We start from the raw sequence: 22,325 nt of genomic DNA, 5'->3' as shown, positions 1-22,325 counted from the left end.
CAAACACTTGAAATTTTAAAGTGTAAAATGACATCGTGGTGTATCAGTAAGTCTGCAATGACAGATTGTTCTCATTCTCATGTCAAGTGGGATAGTTTGTCATTCATACCTCATTACCCAGTATACCACCATCATTTTAAACCGTATAATTTTTGTCTGTTCAAATTTGTAACAGTGGAAAAGTAGAGACCAACTTTAATTCCATCAATGCTACCAACTTCCTGTACAACTACAAACCAATCCCTCATCAATGTCACCACAGTCAATTCCTCATTTGAATAAACAGACCTCCCCCAACATCCAAGAGCTTCCTGAAGTGTGAATGTTTTCATAAATCCCTCACCTGAAATGTATTTTCTTTTCGTTTTTTTTTTTCACGTCATTCTTTGCATTTTGCAGCTTATTGTCTTGGTCGTTGTGTTTTCGGTTTTCTTTTGTGTTTTCCTAAATGTTTTATTGTCTTCTTTGTTTTGGTGTTTTCTCAAAGGTTCTGTTTTTTAGTTGAACTGATTAGTTTTTTTCTTCACTGTTGCGTTTTCTTGATAGTTGTGTTTTCTGGTTTGTTCTTGTTTAGCATTTTCCCTTCATGGTTGGGTTTTCGCATGTGTTGTTGTATTCCTTTTCGTCTCTTGTTGTTGTGTTGCTACATTGTGCTGGTTGTGTTTGGTGTTTTGCACATCAGGGCCACAATGGCAGTGGCTTATAAAGGTTACTAGATGCCTGCTTCATACCAGCCTTAACAGGGTCTTCTTTCCCCACTGATTATGCCATGCCTTTTCTCTTGGCTGTGGCTTTGCTACACAGCTGAGGGCGTGTGTGAACGGGAGGCACGTGGCAGCGAGGTTATCATATAAAAACCCGTCATAATGACCTTGTGTGGACCCTCACCACCCGTGATGTTTTATTTCTTAGTGATGGTGGTGTTTAATTCTGTTACTTATTATCGCTCCTTGATGGATCCTTTGAATGTTTACACTGATTATGGAATATAACACAAGACGGAATAAAACAGGCTGACCTTTCAAGCTGTGGTTCCTTCAGAAGTGAAATGTTCCATTTAAACACATCAAATGCATAATTTTTCTTGATCTGACTGACACACCAGCAGACCTGCTTGTTACCTGGTGAAGTGATGAGGGCTAACTCAGCATAAAATGGCGTTGATGTGGTCTTATGCTTCTTAAAAAGATGCACAGTCATGCTTTCTGCTTCAGCGCTGTGGCCTGGCCATGCTTTACCTTGGATCAGGCAAACAGCTAACGTGATGTATGATTATGAGCAACTTAAAGTTTCCTACTACTTTGTTTAGTCTTTTGGTACATGTAAACACACATGTGAACACGCTTCATGAGTTCTGGCGCACCTCCTTTTATTCCCTTTAGGATGATCATCCCTGGGTGTAATCCACAGAAAGTAGTGGTATCATTAATACTTATTTTGATGTGAGTCGAGCAAATGTACTTTATGAAGTGACCTCTAGATAAAACTGCTATGCTCCAGGTGAGGTTTGAACTCACAACCTCGGCATCACTCTGCAGGCAGGTAGCTGTCTTATAAGTACCGCGCGCTGACCGATTGCGCCACTGGAGCTATCTGTGGGGTCCTTTTTGATTGAAGTGATTCGATATGAACCTGATGAAAGAAAGTGTCACAGTCAATCACTCTCAGCAACAAAGTACTGGAGCTATTTTTAATCTTTCGTTGCAATTAAACCTTTTTATGCTTGTTGTTAATGACACTGAATAAGGTTGCTGTAATTAAACCTTTACTTAAAAAACCTACTCTTTATTCAGAAGTGTTGGCTAATTATCGACCTAAATCCAATCTCCATTTTTTGTCTAAAGTTCTTGAAAAAATAGTTGCAGTTCAACTTTGTGATCATTTACATAGAAATAATCTGTTTGAAGAGTTTCAGTCAGGATTCAGAGTGCATCATAGCACAGAAACAGCACTGGTGAAAGTTACCAATGATCTCCTCTTAGCCTCTGATAGCGGACTTGTTTCTGTGCTTGTCCTGTTGGATCTCAGTGCTGCATTTGATACGATCGATCACAGCATTCTGTTACAGAGACTTGAACATGTTACTGGGATTAAAGGAACTGCATTAGGCTGGTTTAAGTCATATTTATCTGATAGATTCCAGTTTGTTCTTGTAAATGAAGAATCTTCCTCACACGTTGGAGTAAGTCATGGAGTTCCTCAGGGTTCTGTGCTTGGACCGATTCTTTTTACTTTATACATGCTTCCATTAGGTAACATTATCAGACAGCATGGCATAAATTTCCGTTGTTACGCTGATGATACTCAGCTGTACTTATCTATGAAACCAGATGAAACCAATAGGTTGATCAGACTACAAGCATGTCTTAAAGACATAAAGACCTGGATGACTCAGAACTGTCTGCTTTTAAATTCAGACAAAACTGAAGTTGTTCTCTTTGGACCTGAGCGCTTCAGGGAGAAATTGTCTAGTTATATAGTTACTCTAGATGGTATTTCCTTGGCTTCTAGTTCTACAGTGAGGAACCTTGGAGTTATTTTTGACCAGAATTTATCATTTGATGCACATATAAAACTGGTTTCTAGGACTGCCTTCTTTCACCTTCGTAATATTGCTAAAATCAGGAACATCCTGTCTCAGGGTGATGCAGAGAAACTAGTTCATGCATTTGTTACTTCAAGATTGGACTACTGTAATTCCTTATTATTGGGCTGTCCCACATATTCTCTGAAAAGCCTCCAGCTGATCCAAAATTCTACAGCCAGAGTTCTGATGAGAACTAACAGGGGAGATCATGTTTCTCCAGTTTTAGCTTCTCTTCATTGGCTCCCTGTTAAATTCAGAATAGAATTTAAGATTCTTCTTCTCACCTATAAAGCTCTTAATGACCGAGCTCCATCATATCTTAAAGATCTCATTGTAAGATATTTTCCTAACAGAGCACTTTGCTCCCAAACTGCAGGTTTACTTGTTGTTCCCAGAGTTTCTAAAAGTAGAATGGGAGGTAGAGCCTTCAGTTATCAGGCCCCTCTCTTGTGGAATAAGCTGCCAGTAAATGTCCGGGAAGCAGACACCCTTTCCACTTTTAAGATTAGGTTTAAAACTTTCCTTTTTGATAAAGCTTATAGTTAGGGATGGCTCAGGTAATCCTGAAACATTCCATAGTTAAGCTGCTTTAGGCTTAGACTGCTGGGGGACCTCATCTGTCACACCTTTCCTCACTTTGCTCTCTTTTTCCCCCTGTTTAATTTCACAATTGATATTATGTACATATGACATTATTGTGGTTATTAACTTGTGTTTCCCTGTTCCAACAGATATCCTTTGAATGAGGTGTTTTCCCCCCCTCTTTTCCCTCTTTTCTGTCTTCTCAAACCCCAGCTGGTCGAGGCGGATGGCCACCCTTCCTGAGTCTGGTTCTACCAGAGGTTTCTTCCTGTTAAAAGGGAGTCGTTCCTTTCCACAGTCGCCACAGGCACGCTCAGGACGGGAGATTGGACTGAAGACAAGTTTCGGTGCAATCTGTTGGTTTCCTTAGCTAGGATATTAATTTTTGAATGGGCTCTATATGAATTAATTGGATTATGATTACAATGAATTGAATTCCAATTGGCTTGAATTGGACTATATTACTTAAGTGCCTTGAGATGACAATTGTTGTAATCTGGCGCTATATAAATAAAATTGAATTGAATTGAATTGAATAACTCTGACCCATCATTTCAGCAGCTGTGAAAAGTAACTTATAACATTTGTTCAAGCATTGTAATTAAGTAGAAATTTGAGACATTTTACATTTACTTTAGGGCAATAAATATTTAGGGTAAAAAGTATTCTCCGACTTTAGTCCGTAGTGATTTGATAAATAAAGATTTCGCACGTTCAGTATTGAACAAGCTTCTGAAATATCACATACTGTGAAAGAATAAACTACAGAGGCAGTTGGGGAGGCATTTTTTTCTCCAAATGTTCAGATAATTTAGTTTCTGTAAATGGTCAATTAATCCAATGCAACACACACACAAAAAATAAATAAATAAATCAAAGATTAGAGAAAAAGTGCGAAAGTTGAAAACAGATCTCCCCCTGACCCTCAGGTGGGCTGCCAACATTTGTGTACTTTTACTTAAGCAGGGTTCTTGGTAAGTAGACCACAGCTTGTAAAATAGCATTTTCACAATACTGTACATATGTTACCACCTCACTAAAGTGCAGGCTCTGAATATTTCAGCACCGCTGCTGTTTTGGTGAAGCGTCCTCACTGCAGGCTGTGATACATCTCCGGTTTTGCTCCATCTGCGTTTTTTGTTGTTGTTGTTGTTGCAGTGAAGCTGTTGTGGAAGTCAGTATCTGCTGCCACCTCTAGACACTCTTCAGGACTGTCCTCTGCAGTCACCATGAGAACACTTCCGTCTTGGTTTCTAGGCTGACAAACACTTGAAATGTTACAGTGTAAAATGACATCGGTGGTGTATCAGTAAGTCTGCAATGACAGATTGTCCTCATTCTCATGTCAAGTGGGATAGTTTGTCATTCATACCTAATTACCCAGTATGCCACCATCATTTTAAACCGTATCATTTTTGTCTGTTCAAATTTGTAACAGTGGAAAAGTAGAAACCAACTTTAATTCCATCAATGCTACCAACTTCCTGTACAACTACAAACCAATCCCTCATCAATGTCACCACAGTCAATTCCTCATTTGAATAAACAGACCTCCCCCAACATCCAAGAGCTTCCTGAAGTGTGAATGTTTTCATAAATCCCTCACCTGAAATGTATTTTCTGTTTGTTTTGTTTTTTCACGTAATTCTTTGCATTTTGCAGCTTATTGTCTTGGTCGTTGTGTTTTCGGTTTTCTTTTGTGTTTTCCTAAATGTTTTATTGTCTTCTTTGTTTTGGTGTTTTCTCAAAGGTTCTGTTTTTTAGTTGAACTGATTAGTTTTTTTCTTCACTGTTGCGTTTTCTTGATAGTTGTGTTTTCTGGTTTGTTCTTGTTTAGCATTTTCCCTTCATGGTTGGGTTTTTGCATGTGTTGTTGTATTCCTTTTTGTCTCTTGTTGTTGTGTTGCTACATTGTGCTGGTTGTGTTTGGTGTTTTGCACATCAGGGCCACAATGGCAGTGGCTTATAAAGGTTACTAGATGCCTGCTTCATACCAGCCTTAACAGGGTCTTCTTTCCCCACTGATTATGCCAGGCCTTTTCTCTTGGCTGTGGCTTTGCTACACAGCTGAGGGCGTGTGTGAACGGGAGGCACGTGGCAGCGAGGTTATCATATAAAAACCCGTCATAATGACCTTGTGTGAACCCTCACCACCTGTGATGTTTTATTTCTTAGTGATGGTGGTGTTTAATTCTGTTACTTATTAGCGCTCCTTGATGGATCCTTTGAATGTTTACACTGATTACGTAACATAACACAAGACGGAATAAAACAGGCTGATCTTTCAAGCTGTGGTTCCTTCAGAAGTGAAATGTTCCATTTAAACAATGAAATACATTTCATACATGAAATGCATAATTTTTCTTGATCTGACTGACACACAAGCAGACCTCCTTGTTACCTGGTGAAGTGATGAGGGCTAACTCAGCATAAAATGGCGTTGATGTGGTCTTATGCTTCTTAAAAAGATGCACAGTCATGCTTTCTGCTTCAGCGCTGTGGCCTGGCCATGCTTTACCTTGGATCAGGCAAAGAGCTAACGTGATGTATGATTATGAGCAAGTTAAAGTTTCCTACTACTTCCTTTAATCTTTTGGGAATTCCCACATGTGAACACGCTTTATGAGTTGTGGCGCACCTCCTTTTATTCCCTTTAGGATGATCATCCCTGGGTGTAATCCACAGAAAGTAGTGGTACTTGTTATTGTCATTACTTGTTATTTTGATGTGAGTTGAACAAATGTACTTTATGAAGTGACCTCCAGATAAAACTGCTATGCTCCAGGTGAGGTTTGAACTCACAACCTCGGCATCACTCTGCAGGCAGGTAGCTGTCTTATAAGTACCGCGCGCTGACCGATTGCGCCACTGGAGCTATCTGTGGGGTCCTTTTTGATTGAAGTGATTCGATATAAACCTGATGAAAGAAAGTGTCACAGTCAATCACTCTCAGCAACAAAGTACTGGAGCTATTTTTAATCTTTCGTTGCAATTAAACCTTTTTATGCTTGTTGTTAATGACACTGAATAAGGTTGCTGTAATTAAACCTTTACTTAAAAAACCTACTCTTGATTCAGAAGTGTTGGCTAATTATCGACCTATATCCAATCTCCCTTTTTTGTCTAAAGTTCTTGAAAAAATAGTTGCAGTTCAACTTTGTGATCATTTACATAGAAATAATCTGTTTGAAGAGTTTCAGTCAGGATTCAGAGTGCATCATAGCACAGAAACAGCACTGGTGAAAGTTACCAATGATCTCCTGTTAGCTTCTGATAGCGGACTTGTTTCTGTGCTTGTCCTGTTGGATCTCAGTGCTGCATTTGATACGATCGATCACAGCATTCTGTTACAGAGACTTGAACATGTTATTGGTATTAAAGGAACTGCATTAGGCTGGTTTAAGTCATACTTATCTGATAAATTCCAGTTTGTTCTTGTAAATGAAGAATCTTCCTCACACGTTGGAGTAAGTCATGGAGTTCCTCAGGGTTCCGTGCTTGGACTGATTCTTTTTACTTTATACATGCTTCCATTAGGTAACATTATCAGACAGCATGGCATAAATTTCCATTGTTATGCTGATGATACTCAGCTGTACTTATCTATGAAACCAGATGAAACCAATAGGTTGATCAGACTACAAGCATGTCTTAAAGACATAAAGACCTGGATGACTCAGAACTGTCTGCTTTTAAATTCAGACAAAACTGAAGTTGTTCTCTTTGGACCTGAGCGCTTCAGGGAGAAATTGTCTAGTTATATAGTTACTCTAGATGGTATTTCCTTGGCTTCTAGTTCTACAGTGAGGAACTTTGGAGTTATTTTTTACCAGAATTTATCATTTGACGCACATATAAAACTGGTTTCTAGGACTGCCTTCTTTCATCTTCGTAATATTGCTAAAATCAGGAACATCCTGTCTCAGGGTGATGCAGAGAAACTAGTTCATGCATTTGTTACTTCAAGATTGGACTATTGGAATTCCTTATTATTGAGCTGCCCCGCATATTCTCTGAAAAGCCTCCAGCTGATCCAAAATGCTGCAGCCAGAGTTCTGATGAGAACTAACAGGAGAGATCATGTTTCTCCAGTTTTAGCTTCTCTTCATTGGCTCCCTGTTAAATTCAGAATAGAATTTAAGATTCTTCTTCTCACATATAAAGCTCTTAATGACTGAGCTCCATCATATCTTAAAGATCTCATTGTAAGGTATTTTCCTAACAGAGCACTTTGCTCCCAAACTGCAGGTTTACTTGTTGTTCCCAGAGTTTCTAAAAGTAGAATGGGAGGTAGAGCCTTCAGTTATCAGGCCCCTCTCTTGTGGAATAAGCTGCCAGTAAATGTCCGGGAAGCAGACACCCTTTCCACTTTTAAGATTAGGCTTAAAACTTTCCTTTTCGATAAAGCTTATAGTTAGGGATGGCTCAGGTAATCCTGAAACATCCCATAGTTAAGCTGCTATAGGCTTAGACTGCTGGGGGACCTCATCTGTCACACCTTTCCTCACTTTGCTCTCTTTTTCCCCCTGTTTAATTTCACAATTGATATTATGTACATATGACATTATTGTGGTTATTAACTTGTGTTTCCCTGTTCCAACAGATATCCTTTGATATCCTTTGAATGAGGTGTTTTTCCCCCCTCTTTTCTCTCTTTTCTGTATTCTCAAACCCCAGTTGGTCGAGGCGGATGGCCACCCTTCCTGAGTCCGGTTCTGCCAGAGGTTTCTTCCTGTTAAAAGGGAGTCGTTCCTTTCCACAGTTGCCACAGGCACGCTCAGGACGGGAGATTGGACTGAAGACAAGTTTCGGTGCAATCTGTTGGTTTCCTTAGCTAGGATATTAATTTTTGAATGGGCTCTATATGAATTAATTGGATTATGATTACAATGAATTGAATTCCAATTGGCTTGAATTGGACTATATTACTTAAGTGCCTTGAGATGACAATTGTTGTAATCTGGCGCTATATAAATAAAATTGAATTGAATTGAATTGAATAACTCTGACCCATCATTTCAGCAGCTGTGAAAAGTAACTTATAACATTTGCTCAAGCATTGTAATGAAGTAGAAATTTGAGACATTTTACATTTACTTTAGGGCAATAAATATTTAGGGAAAAAAGTATTCTCCGACTTTAGTCCGTAGTGATTTGATAAATAAAGATTTTGCACGTTCAGTATTGAACAAGCTTCTGAAATATCACATATTGTGAAAGAATAAACTACAGAGGCAGTTGGGGAGGCATTTTTTTCTCCAAATGTTCAGATAATTTAGTTTCTGTAAATGGTCAATTAATCCAATGCAACACACACACACACAAAAAATAAATAATAAACCGTATCATTTTTGTCTGTTCAAATTTGTAACAGTGGAAAAGTAGAAAGCAACTTTAATTCCATCAATGCTACCAACTTCCTGTACAACTACAAACCAATCCTTCATCAAAGTCACCACAGTCAATTCCTCATTTGAATAAACAGACCTCCCCCAACATCCAAGAGCTTTCTGAAGTGTCAATGTTTTCATAAATCCCTCACCTGAAATGTATAAAGGTTACTAGATGCCTGCTTCATGCCAGCCTTAACAGGGTCTTCTTTCCCCACTGATTATGCCAGGCCTTTTCTCTTGGCTGTGGCTTTGCTACACAGCTGAGGGCGTGTGTGAACGGGAGGCACGTGGCAGCGAGGTTATCATATAAAAACCCGTCATAATGACCTTGTGTGAACCCTCACCACCCGTGATGTTTTATTTCTTAGTGATGGTGGTGTTTAATTCTGTTACTTATTAGCGCTCCTTGATGGATCCTTTGAATGTTTACACTGATTAAGTAATATAACACAAGACGGAATAAAACAGGCTGATCTTTCAAGCTGTGGTTCCTTCAGAAGTGAAATGTTCCATTTAAACACATCAAATGCATAATTTTTCTTGATCTGACTGACACACCAGCAGACCTGCTTGTTACCTGGTGAAGTGATGAGGGCTAACTCAGCATAAAATGGCGTTGATGTGGTCTTATGCTTCTTAAAAAGATGCACAGTCATGCTTTCTGCTTCAGCGCTGTGGCCTGGCCATGCTTTACCTTGGATCAGGCAAACAGCTAACGTGATGTATGATTATGAGCAACTTAAACTTTCCTACTACTTCCTTTAATCTTTTGGGAATTCACACATGTGAACACGCTTTATGAGTTCTGGCGTAACTCCTTTTATTCCCTTTAGGATCATCATCCCTGGGTGTAATCCACAGAAAGTAGTGGTATCATTACTTGTTATTTTGATGTGAGTTGAGCAAATGTACTTTATGAAGTGACCTCCAGATAAAACTGGTATGCTCCAGGTGAGGTTTGAACTCACAACCTCGGCATCACTCTGCAGGCAGGTAGCTGTCTTATAAGTACCGCGCGCTGACCTATTGCGCCACTGGAGCTATCTGTGGGATCCTTCTTGATTGACGTGATTCGATATAAACCTGATGAAAGAAAGCAGCACAGTCAATCACTCTCAGCAACAAAGTACTGGAGCTATTTTTAATCTTTCGTTGCAATTAAACCTTTTTATGCTTGTTGTTAATGACACTGAATAAGGTTGCTGTAATTAAACCTTTACTTAAAAAACCTACTCTTTATTCAGAAGTGTTGGCTAATTATCGACCTATATCCAATCTCCATTTTTTGTCTAAAGTTCTTGAAAAAATAGTTGCAGTTCAACTTTGTGATCATTTACACAGAAATAATCTGTTTGAAGAGTTTCAGTCAGGATTCAGAGTGCATCATAGCCCAGAAACAGCACTGGTGAAAGTTACCAATGATCTCCTCTTAGCCTCTGATAGCGGACTTGTTTCTGTGCTTGTCCTGTTGGATCTCAGTGCTGCATTTGATACGATCGATCACAGCATTCTGTTACAGAGACTTGAACATGTTATTGGGATTAAAGGAACTGCATTAGGCTGGTTTAAGTCATACTTATCTGATAGATTCCAGTTTGTTCTTGTAAATGAAGAATCTTCCTCACACGTTGGAGTAAGTCATGGAGTTCCTCAGGGTTCTATGCTTGGACCGATTCTTTTTATTTTATACATGCTTCCATTAGGTAACATTATCAGACAGCATGGCATAAATTTCCATTGTTATGCTGATGATACTTAGCTGTACTTATCTATGAAACCAGATGAAACCAATAGGTTGATCAGACTACAAGCATGTCTTCAAGACATAAAGACCTGGATGACTCAGAACTGTCTGCTTTTAAATTCAGACAAAACTGAAGTTGTTCTCTTTGGACCTGAGCGCTTCAGGGAGAAATTGTCTAGTTATATAGTTACTCTAGAAGGTATTTCCTTGGCTTCTAGTTCTACAGTGAGGAACCTTGGAGTTATTTTTGACCAGAATTTATCATTTGATGCACATATAAAACTGGTTTCTAGGACTGCCTTCTTTCACCTTCGTAATATTGCTAAAATCAGGAACATCCTGTCTCAGGGTGATGCAGAGAAACTAGTTCATGCATTTGTTACTTCAAGATTGGACTACTGTAATTCCTTATTATTGGGCTGTCCCACATATTCTCTGAAAAGCCTCCAGCTGATCCAAAATTCTACAGCCAGAGTTCTGATGAGAACTAACAGGGGAGATCATGTTTATCCAGTTTTAGCTTCTCTTCATTGGCTCCCTGTTAAATTCAGAATAGAATTTAAGATTCTTCTTCTCACATATAAAGCTCTTAATGACCGAGCTCCATCATATCTTAAAGATCTCATTGTAAGATATTTTCCTAACAGAGCACTTCGCTCCCAAACTGCAGGTTTACTTGTTGTTCCCAGAGTTTCTAAAAGTAGAATGGGAGGTAGAGCCTTCAGTTATCAGGCCCCTCTCTTGTGGAATAAGCTGCCAGTAAATGTCCGGGAAGCAGACACCCTTTCCACTTTTAAGATTAGGCTTAAAACTTTCCTTTTTGATAAAGCTTATAGTTAGGGATGGCTCAGGTAATCCTGCCAGAGGTTACTTCCTGTTAAAAGGGAGTCGTTCCTTTCCACAGTCGCCACAGGCACGCTCAGGACGGGAGATTGGACTGAAGACAAGTTTCGGTGCAATCTGTTGGTTTCCTTAGCTAGGATATTAATTTTTGAATTGGCTCTATATGAATTAATTGGATTATGATTACAATGAATTGAATTCCAATTGGCTTGAATTGGACTATATTACTTAAGTGCCTTGAAATGACAATTGTTGTAATCTGGCGCTATATAAATAAAATTTAATTGAATTGAATTTCGTTGCAATTAAACCTTTTTATGCTTGTTGTTAGTGACACTGAATAACTCTGACCCATCATTTCAGCAGCTGTGAAAAGTAACTTTTGCTCAAGCATTGTAATTAAGTAGAAATTTGAGACATTTTACATTTACTTTAGGGCAATAAATATTTAGGGTAAAAAGTATTCTCCGACTTTAGTCCGTAGTGATTTGATAAATAAAGATTTTGCACGTTCAGTATTGAACAAGCTTCTGAAATATCACATACTGTGAAAGAATAAACTACAGAGGCAGTTGGGGAGGCATTTTTTCTCTCCAAATGTTCAGATAATTTAGTTTCTGTATATGGTCAATTAATCCAATGCAACACACACACAAAAAATAAATGAATCAAAGATTAAAGAAAAAGTGCGAAAGTTGAAAACAGATCTCCCCTGACCCTCAGGTGGGCTGCCAACATTTGTGTACTTTTACTTAAGCAGGGTTCTTGGTAAGAAGACCACAGCTTGTAAAATAGCATTTTCACAATACTGTACATATGTTACCACCTCACTAAAGTGCAGGCTCTGAATATTTCAGCACCGCTGCTGTTTTGGTGAAGCGTCCTCACTGCAGGCTGTGATACATCTCCGGTTTTGCTCCATCTGCGGTTTTTTTTGTTGTTGTTGTTGTTGCAGTGAAGCTGTTGTGGAAGTCAGTATCTGCTGCCACCTCTAGACACTCTTCAGGATTGTCCTCTGCAGTCACCATGAGAACACTTCCGTCTTGGTTTCTAGGCTGACAAACACTTGAAATTTTAAAGTGTAAAATGACATCGGTGGTGTATCAGTAAGTCTGCAATGACAGATTGTTCTCATTCTCATGTCAAGTGGGATAGTTTGTCATTCATACCTAATTACCCAGTATGCCACCATCATTTTAAACCGTATCATTTTTGTCTGTTCAAATTTGTAACAGTGGAAAAGTAGAGACCAACTTTAATTCCATCAATGCTACCAACTTCCTGTACAACTACAAACCAATCCCTCATCAATGTCACCACAGTCAATTCCTCATTTGAATAAACAGACCTCCCCCAACATCCAAGAGCTTCCTGAAGTGTGAATGTTTTCATAAATCCCTCACCTGAAATGTATTTTCTTTTCGGTTTTTTTTTTCATGTCATTCTTTGCATTTTGCAGCTTATTGTCTTGGTCGTTGTGTTTTCGGTTTTCTTTTGTGTTTTCCTAAATGTTTTATTGTCTTCTTTGTTTTGGTGTTTTCTCAAAGGTTCTGTTTTTTAGTTGAACTGATTAGTTTTTTTCTTCACTGTTGTGTTTTCTTGATAGTTGTGTTTTCTGGTTTGTTCTTGTTTAGCATTTTCCCTTCATGGTTGGGTTTTCGCATGTGTTGTTGTATTCCTTTTCGTCTCTTGTTGTTGTGTTGCTACATTGTGCTGGTTGTGTTTGGTGTTTTGCACATCAGGGCCACAATGGCAGTGGCTTATAAAGGTTACTAGATGCCTGCTTCATACCAGCCTTAACAGGGTCTTCTTTCCCCACTGATTATGCCAGGCCTTTTCTCTTGGCTTTGGCTTTGCTACACAGCTGAGGGCGTGTGTGAACGGGAGGCACGTGGCTGCGAGGTTATCATATAAAAACCCGTCATAATGACCTTGTGTGAACCCTCACCACCCGTGATGTTTTATTTCTTAGTGATGGTGGTGTTTAATTCTGTTACTTATTAGCGCTCCTTGATGGATCCTTTGAATGTTTACACTGATTATGGAATATAACACAAGACGGAATAAAACAGGCTGATCTTTCAAGCTGTGGTTCCTTCAGAAGTGAAATGTTCCATTTAAACACATCAAATGCATAATTTTTCTTGATCTGACTGACACACCAGCAGACCTGCTTGTTACCTGGTGAAGTGATGAGGGCTAACTCAGCATAAAATGGCGTTGATGTGGTCTTATGCTTCTTAAAAAGATGCACAGTCAAGCTTTCTGCTTCAGCGCTGTGGCCTGGCCATGCTTTACCTTGGATCAGGCAAACAGCTAACGTGATGTATGATTATGAGCAAGTTAAAGTTTCCTACTACTTTCTTTAGTCTTTTGGGAATTCCCACATGTGAACACGCTTCATGAGTTGTGGCGCACCTCCTTTTATTCCCTTTAGGATGATCATCCCTGGGTGTAATCCACAGAAAGTAGTGGTATCATTAATACTTATTTTGATGTGAGTCGTGCAAATGTACTTTACGAAGTGACCTCTAGATAAAACTGCTATGCTCCAGGTGAGGTTTGAACTCACAACCTCGGCATCACTCTGCAGGCAGGTAGCTGTCTTATAAGTACCGCGCGCTGACCGATTGCGCCACTGGAGCTATCTGTGGGGTCCTTTTTGATTGAAGTGATTCTATATGAACCTGATGAAAGAAAGTGTCACAGTCAATCACTCTCAGCAACAAAGTACTGGAGCTATTTTTAATCTTTCGTTGAAATTAAACCTTTTTATGCTTGTTGTTAATGACACTGAATAAGGTTGCTGTAATTAAACCTTTACTTAAAAAACCTACTCTTTATTCAGAAGTGTTGGCTAATTATCGACCTATATCCAATCTCCATTTTTTGTCTAAAGTTCTTGAAAAAATAGTTGCAGTTCAACTTTGTGATCATTTACATAGAAATAATCTGTTTGAAGAGTTTCAGTCAGGATTCAGAGTGCATCATAGCACAGAAACAGCACTGGTGAAAGTTACCAATGATCTCCTCTTAGCCTCTGATAGCGGACTTGTTTCTGTGCTTGTCCTGTTGGATCTCAGTGCTGCATTTGATACGATCGATCACAGCATTCTATTACAGAGACTTGAACATGTTACTGGGATTAAAGGAACTGCATCAGGCTGGTTTAAGTCATATTTATCTGATAGATTCCAGTTTGTTCTTGTAAATGAAGAATCTTTCTCACACGTTGGAGTAAGTCATGGAGTTCCTCAGGGTTCTGTGCTTGGACTGATTCTTTTTACTTTATACATGCTTCCATTAGGTAACATTATCAGACAGCATGCCATAAATTTCCGTTGTTATGCTGATGATACTCAGCTGTACTTATCTATGAAACCAGATGAAACCAATAGGTTGATCAGACTACAAGCATGTCTTAAAGACATAAAGACCTGGATGACTCAGAACTGTCTGCTTTTAAATTCAGACAAAACTGAAGTTGTTCTCTTTGGACCTGAGCGCTTCAGGGAGAAATTGTCTAGTTATATAGTTACTCTAGATGGTATTTCCTTGGCTTCTAGTTCTACAGTGAGGAACCTTGGAGTTATTTTTGACCAGAATTTATCATTTGATGCACATATTAAACTGGTTTCTAGGACTGCCTTCTTTCACCTTCGTACTATTGCTAAAATCAGGAACATCCTGTCTCAGGGTGATGCAGAGAAACTAGTTCATGCATTTGTTACTTCAAGATTGGACTACTGTAATTCCTTATTATTGGGCTGTCCCACATATTCTCTGAAAAGCCTCCAGCTGATCCAAAATTCTACAGCCAGAGTTCTGATGAGAACTAACAGGAGAGATCATGTTTCTCCAGTTTTAGCTTCTCTTCATTGGCTCCCTGTTAAATTCAGAATAGAATTTAAGATTCTTCTTCTCACATATAAAGCTCTTAATGACCGAGCTCCATCATATCTTAAAGATCTCATTGTAAGATATTTTCCTAACAGAGCACTTTGCTCCCAAACTGCAGGTTTACTTGTTGTTCCCAGAGTTTCTAAAAGTAGAATGGGAGGTAGAGCCTTCAGTTATCAGGCCCCTCTCTTGTGGAATAAGCTGCCAGTAAATGTCCGGGAAGCAGACACCCTTTCCACTTTTAAGATTAGGCTAAAAACTTTCCTTTTTGATAAAGCTTATAGTTAGGGATGGCTCAGGTAATCCTGAAACATCCCATAGTTAAGCTGCTATAGGCTTAGACTGCTGGGGGACCTCATCTGTCACACCTTTCCTCACTTTGCTCTCTTTTTCCCCCTGTTTAATTTCACAATTGATATTATGTACATATGACATTATTGTGGTTATTAACTTGTGTTTCCCTGTTCCAACAGATATCCTTTGATATCCTTTGAATGAGGTGTTTTCCCCCCCCTCTTTTCCCTCTTTTCTGTCTTCTCAAACCCCAGCTGGTCGAGGCGGATGGCCACCCTTCCTGAGTCTGGTTCTGCCAGAGGTTTCTTCCTGTTAAAAGGGAGTCGTTCCTTTCCACAGTCGCCACAGGCACGCTCAGGACAGGAGATTGGACTGAAGACAAGTTTCGGTGCAATCTGTTGGTTTCCTTAGCTAGGATATTAATTTTTGAATGGGCTCTATATGAATTACTTTGATTATGATTACAATGAATTGAATTCCAATTGGCTTGAATTGGACTATATTACTTAAGTGCGTTGAGATGACAATTGTTGTAATCTGGCGCTATATAAATAAAATTGAATTGAATTGAATTGAATTGAATAACTCTGACCCATCATTTCAGCAGCTGTGAAAAGTAACTTATAACATTTGCTCAAGCATTGTAATTAAGTAGAAATTTGAGACATTTTACATTTACTTTAGGGCAATAAATATTTAGGGTAAAAAGTATTCTCCGACTTTAGTCCGTAGTGATTTGATAAATAAAGATTTTGCACGTTCAGTATTGAACAAGCTTCTGAAATATCACATATTGTGAAAGAATAAACTACAGAGGCAGTTGGGGAGGCATTTTTTCTCTCCAAATGTTCAGATAATTTAGTTTCTGTATATGGTCAATTAATCCAATGCAACACACACACAAAAAATAAATAAATCAAAGATTAGAGAAAAAGTGCGAAAGTTGAAAACAGATCTCCCCTGACCCTCAGGTGGGCTGCCAACATTTGTGTACTTTTACTTAAGCAGGGTTCTTGGTAAGAAGACCACAGCTTGTAAAATAGCATTTTCACAATACTGTACATATGTTACCACCTCACTAAAGTGCAGGCTCTGAATATTTCAGCACCGCTGCTGTTTTGGTGAAGCGTCCTCACTGCAGGCTGTGATACATCTCCGGTTTTGCTCCATCTGCGTTTTTTTTTGTTGTTGTTGTTGTTGCAGTGAAGCTGTTGTGGAAGTCAGTATCTGCTGCCACCTCTAGACACTCTTCAGGATTGTCCTCTGCAGTCACCATGAGAACACTTCCGTCTTGGTTTCTAGGCTGACAAACACTTGAAATGTTACAGTGTAAAATGACATCGGTGGTGTATCAGTAAGTCTGCAATGACAGATTGTTCTCATTCTCATGTCAAGTGGGATAGTTTGTCATTCCTACCTCATTACCCAGTATGCCACCATCATTTTAAACCGTATCATTTTTGTCAGTTCAAATTTGTAACAGTGGAAAAGTAGAAAGCAACTTTAATTCCATCAATGCTACCAACTTCCTGTACAACTACAAACCAATCCCTCATCAATGTCACCACAGTCAATTCCTCATTTGAATAAACAGACCTCCCCCAACATCCAAGAGCTTCCTGAAGTGTGAATGTTTTCATAAATCTCTCACCTGAAATGTATTTTCTGTTCGTTTTGTTTTTTCATGTCATTCTTTGCATTTTGCAGCTTATTGTCTTGGTCGTTGTGTTTTCGGTTTTCTTTTGTGTTTTCCTAAATGTTTTATTGTCTTCTTTGTTTTGGTGTTTTCTCAAAGGTTCTGTTTTTTAGTTGAACTGATTAGTTTTTTTCTTCACTGTTGCGTTTTCTTGATAGTTGTGTTTTCTGGTTTGTTCTTGTTTAGCATTTTCCCTTCATGGTTGGGTTTTTGCATGTGTTGTTGTATTCCTTTTTGTCTCTTGTTGTTGTGTTGCTACATTGTGCTGGTTGTGTTTGGTGTTTTGCACATCAGGGCCACAATGGCAGTGGCTTATAAAGATTACTAGATGCCTGCTTCATACCAGCCTTAACAGGGTCTTCTTTCCCCACTGATTATGCCAGGCCTTTTCTCTTGGCTGTGGCTTTGCTACACAGCTGAGGGCGTGTGTGAACGGGAGGCACGTGGCAGCGAGGTTATCATATAAAAACCCGTCATAATGACCTTGTGTGAACCCTCACCACCCGTGATGTTTTATTTCTTAGTGATGGTGCTGTTTAATTCTGTTACTTATTAGCGCTCCTTGATGGATCCTTTGAATGTTTACACTGATTACGTAATATAACACAAGACGGAATAAAACAGGGTGATCTTTCAAGCTATGGTTCCTTCAGAAGTGAAATGTTCCATTTAAACACATCAAATGCATAATTTTTCTTGATCTGACTGACACACCAGCAGACCTCCTTGTTACCTGGTGAAGTGATGAGGGCTAACTCAGCATAAAATTGCGTTGATGTGGTCTTATGCTTCTTAAAAAGATGCACAGTCATGCTTTCTGCTTAAGCGCTGTGGCCTGGCCATGCTTTACCTTGGATCAGGCAAACAGCTAACGTGATGTATGATTATGAGGAACTTAAGGTTTCCGACTACTTTCTTTAGTCTTTTGGGAATTCCCACATGTGAACACGCTTCATGAGTTGTGGCGCACCTCCTTTTATTCCCTTTAGGATCATCCCTTTAGGATGTAATCCACAGAAAGTAGTGGTATCATTACTACTTATTTTGATGTGAGTTGAGCAAATGTACTTTATGTAGTGACCTCCAGATAAAACTGGTATGCTCCAGGTGAGGTTTGAACTCACAACCTCGGCATCACTCTGCAGGTAGGTAGCTGTCTTATAAGTACCGCGCGCTGACCGATTGCGCCACTGGAGCTATGTGTGGGGTCCTTTTTGATTGAAGTGATTCTATATAAACCTGATGAAAGAAAGTGGCACAGTCAATCACTCTCAGCAACAAAGTACTGGAGCTATTTTTAATCTTTCGTTGCAATTAAACCTTTTTATGCTTGTTGTTAATGACACTGAATAAGGTTGCTGTAATTAAACCTTTACTTAAAAAACCTACTCTTTATTCAGAAGTGTTGGCTAAGTATCGACCTATATCCAATCTCCATTTTTTGTCTAAAGTTCTTGAAAAAATAGTTGCAGTTCAACTTTGTGATCATTTACATAGAAATAATCTGTTTGAAGAGTTTCAGTCAGGATTCAGAGTGCATCATAGCACAGAAACAGCACTGGTGAAAGTTACCAATGATCTCCTCTTAGCCTCTGATAGCGGACTTGTTTCTGTGCTTGTCCTGTTGGATCTCAGTGCTGCATTTTATACGATCGATCACAGCATTCTGTTACAGAGACTTGAACATGTTAGTGGGATTAAAGGAACTGCATTAGGCTGGTTTAAGTCATACTTATCTGATAGATTCCAGTTTGTTCTTGTAAATGAAGAATCTTCCTCACACGTTGGAGTAAGTCATGGAGTTCCTCAGGGTTCTATGCTTGGACCGATTCTTTTTACTTTATACATGCTTCCATTAGGTAACATTATCAGACAGCATGGCATAAATTTCCATTGTTATGCTGATGATACTCAGCTGTACTTATCTATGAAACCAGATGAAACCAATAGGTTGGTCAGACTACAAGCCTGTCTTAAAGACATAAAGACCCGGATGACTCAGAACTGTCTGCTTTTAAATTCAGACAAAACTGAAGTTATTCTCTTTGGACCTGAGCGCTTCAGGGAGAAATTGTCTAGTTATATAGTTACTCTAGATGGTATTTCCTTGGCTTCTAGTTCTACAGTGAGGAACCTTGGAGTTATTTTTGACCAGAATTTATCATTTGATGCACATATAAAACTGGTTTCTAGGACTGCCTTCTTTCACCTTCGTAATATTGCTAAAATCAGCAACATCCTGTCTCAGGGTGATGCAGAGAAACTAGTTCATGCATTTGTTACTTCAAGATTGGACTACTGTAATTCCTTTTTATTGGGCTGTCCCACATATTCTCTGAAAAGCCTCCAGCTGATCCAAAATTCTACAGCCAGAGTTCTGATGAGAACTAACAGGGGAGATCATGTTTCTCCAGTTTTAGCTTCTCTTCATTGGCTCCCTGTTAAATTCAGAATAGAATTTAAGATTCTTCTTCTCACATATAAAGCTCTTAATGACCGAGCTCCATCATATCTTAAAGATCTCATTGTAAGGTATTTTCCTAACAGAGCACTTCGCTCCCAAACTGCAGGTTTACTTGTTGTTCCCAGAGTTTCTAAAAGTAGAATGGGAGGTAGAGCCTTCAGTTATCAGGCCCCTCTCTTGTGGAATAAGCTGCCAGTAAATGTCCGGGAAGCAGACACCCTTTCCACTTTTAAGATTAGGCTTAAAACTTTCCTTTTTGATAAAGCTTATAGTTAGGGATGGCTCAGGTAATCCTGAAACATCCCATAGTTAAGCTGCTATAGGTTTAGACTGCTGGGGGACCTCATCTGTCACACCTTTCCTCACTTTGCTCTCTTTTCCCCCCTGTTTAATTTCAAAATTGATTTTATGTACATGTGACATTATTGTGGTTATTAACCTATGTTTCCCTGTTCCAACAGATATCCTTTGAATTACGTTATGGTGTTTTTCCCCCCTCTTTTCCCTCTTTTCTGTCTTCTCAAACCCCAGCTGGTCGAGGCGGATGGCCACCCTTCCTGAGTCTGGTTCTGCCAGAGGTTTCTTCCTGTTAAAAGGGAGTCGTTCCTTTCCACAGTCGCCACAGGCACGCTCAGGACGGGAGATTGGACTGAAGACAAGTTTCGGTGCAATCTGTTGGTTTCCTTAGCTAGGATATTAATTTTTGAATGGGCTCTATATGAATTAAATGGATTATGATTACAACGAATTGAATTCCAATTGGCTTGAATTGGACTATATTACTTAAGTGCCTTGAGATGACAATTGTTGTAATCTGGCGCTATATAAATAAAATTGAATTGAATTGAATTTCGTTGCAATTAAACCTTTTTATGCTTGTTGTTAGTGACACTGAATAACTCTGACCCATCATTTCAGCAGCTGTGAAAAGTAACTTATAACATTTGCTCAAGCATTGTAATTAAGTAGAAATTTGAGACATTTCACATTTACTTTAGGGAAATAAATATTTAGGGCAAAAAGTATTCTCCGACTTTAGTCCGTAGTGATTTGATAAATAAAGATTTCGCACGTTCAGTATTGAACAAGCTTCTGAAATATCACATACTGTGAAAGAATAAACTACAGAGGCAGTTGGGGAGGCATTTTTTTCTCCAAATGTTCAGATAATTTAGTTTATGTAAATGGTCAATTAATCCAATGCAACACACACACAAAAAAAAGTAAAAAAATAAATCAAAGATTAGAGAAAAAGTGCGAAAGTTGAAAACAGATCTCCCCCTGACCCTCAGGTGGGCTGCCAACATTTGTGTACTTTTACTTAAGCAGGGTTCTTGGTAAGAAGACCACAGCTTGTAAAATAGCATTTTCACAATACTGTACATATGTTACCACCTCACTAAAGTGCAGGCTCTGAATATTTCAGCACCGCTGCTGTTTTGGTGAAGCGTCCTCACTGCAGGCTGTGATACATCTTCGGTTTTGCTCCATCTGCGTTTTTTGATGTTGTTGTTGTTGCAGTGAAGCTGTTGTGGAAGTCAGTATCTGCTGCCACCTCTAGACACTCTTCAGGACTGTCCTCTGCAGTCACCATGACAACACTTCCGTCTTGGTTTCTAGGCTGACAAACACTTGAAATGTTACAGTGTAAAATGACATCGGTGGTGTATCAGTAAGTCTGCAATGACAGATTGTTCTCATTCTCATGTCAAGTGGGATAGTTTGTCATTCATACCTCATTACCCAGTATGCCACCATCATTTTAAACCGTATCATTTTTGTCAGTTCAAATTTGTAACAGTGGAAAAGTAGAAAGCAACTTTAATTCCATCAATGCTACCAACTTCCTGTACAACTACAAACCAATCCCTCATCAATGTCACCACAGTCAATTCCTCATTTGAATAAACAGACCTCCCCCAACACCCAAGAGCTTCCTGAAGTGTGAATGTGCTGTGTTTTCTCTTTTCTGTTCTTACTGATTGTACTCTAAGCTTGTTTCATGCAGTTACGCATTGTAATCAGTTTCTGGAGAAAGGAAAGTATCTCTCTGTATGCCCTGTATGTAATGAGCCTCTTACTTTTGTGCACAACCCAACACAGAGCGCTGCAGTAAATAGAAACAAGCCCCGGGGTGGCTGTGGGCGGACATATGCATGCTTTTATACCTGCACGGTGGTCTAAAAAGCTGGCAAAAAACCCCCAAAAAACTGTACTAAAAAACAAAAAAGAAAAGAGAAGAACAGAACAGAAGAGACCAGGCATCTTGCCAGCTGTTTCCTGCCCTGCTACCAGCAGAGTGAGGCTGGTAACTGAGCAACTTGCAACAACCAGCCACCAGGAAGAAGCGTGGCCTCTAATTCCAAGAAAACACAAAGTTCACACAAGTTTCACACACTTGCTAAACCCACGTGTGACGCGTACACTCAAAAGTTAAGCGGAGGCCCCAGTTGTGCTTCTTATCAGGGACACTTCTGCAACTCTTGCCTCTAACAGATTTGTAAATATTCTTGACATCTTTTTTAACCTAACGTCAGTGTTTCCCTTTTCTTCTGTCTTTCTTTGAGACTTCTACTTTCTAACTTTAGAGAGAACATAAAATTTGTGAAATAATATAAATTAACTATGAAAACATGTTCACGCAGGTTTTTAACAGTATGACACATGCAACATGCATATCAGTCGTACGTTGGGGGTTGTGTTTAAGGCTATGAGCAGAAATTATTCAGCTGTTCTGATTGTAGGAGTTGTTTGCCAAAATACAGTCTGCATGTATTACAGCGTCATGGCTCTGTAGTAAAATGAGTCCAGGTGCTAAAATG

The 22,325-nt window shown here is 39.2% G+C and overlaps 5 non-coding genes across 5 annotated transcripts; all 5 read right to left on the bottom strand.

The window, feature by feature from the left end:
* Positions 1 to 1,492: 1,492 nt before the first annotated feature.
* Positions 1,493 to 1,590, bottom strand: trnai-uau (transfer RNA isoleucine (anticodon UAU)). The gene is made up of 2 exons: positions 1,553 to 1,590; positions 1,493 to 1,528 (listed from the first exon to the last, which is right to left on the bottom strand). It is a non-coding gene; the product is annotated as a tRNA-Ile (tRNA).
* Positions 1,591 to 5,946: 4,356 nt separating this feature from the next.
* Positions 5,947 to 6,044, bottom strand: trnai-uau (transfer RNA isoleucine (anticodon UAU)). The gene is made up of 2 exons: positions 6,007 to 6,044; positions 5,947 to 5,982 (listed from the first exon to the last, which is right to left on the bottom strand). It is a non-coding gene; the product is annotated as a tRNA-Ile (tRNA).
* A 3,461-nt stretch (positions 6,045 to 9,505) lies between these two features.
* trnai-uau (transfer RNA isoleucine (anticodon UAU)) lies at positions 9,506 to 9,603 on the bottom strand. Its single transcript has 2 exons — positions 9,566 to 9,603; positions 9,506 to 9,541 (listed from the first exon to the last, which is right to left on the bottom strand). It is a non-coding gene; the product is annotated as a tRNA-Ile (tRNA).
* A 4,093-nt stretch (positions 9,604 to 13,696) lies between these two features.
* Positions 13,697 to 13,794, bottom strand: trnai-uau (transfer RNA isoleucine (anticodon UAU)). Its single transcript has 2 exons — positions 13,757 to 13,794; positions 13,697 to 13,732 (listed from the first exon to the last, which is right to left on the bottom strand). It is a non-coding gene; the product is annotated as a tRNA-Ile (tRNA).
* A 4,344-nt stretch (positions 13,795 to 18,138) lies between these two features.
* trnai-uau (transfer RNA isoleucine (anticodon UAU)) lies at positions 18,139 to 18,236 on the bottom strand. Its single transcript has 2 exons — positions 18,199 to 18,236; positions 18,139 to 18,174 (listed from the first exon to the last, which is right to left on the bottom strand). It is a non-coding gene; the product is annotated as a tRNA-Ile (tRNA).
* Positions 18,237 to 22,325: the final 4,089 nt, after the last annotated feature.

The sequence above is a fragment of the Leuresthes tenuis genome, unplaced genomic scaffold, assembly GCF_036924035.1.
Source record: "Leuresthes tenuis unplaced genomic scaffold, fLeuTen1.0.hap1 SCAF_20, whole genome shotgun sequence".
In the NCBI taxonomy this organism is placed as follows: domain Eukaryota; kingdom Metazoa; phylum Chordata; class Actinopteri; order Atheriniformes; family Atherinopsidae; genus Leuresthes; species Leuresthes tenuis.
This window is presented reverse-complemented; position numbering and strand designations above follow the sequence as displayed.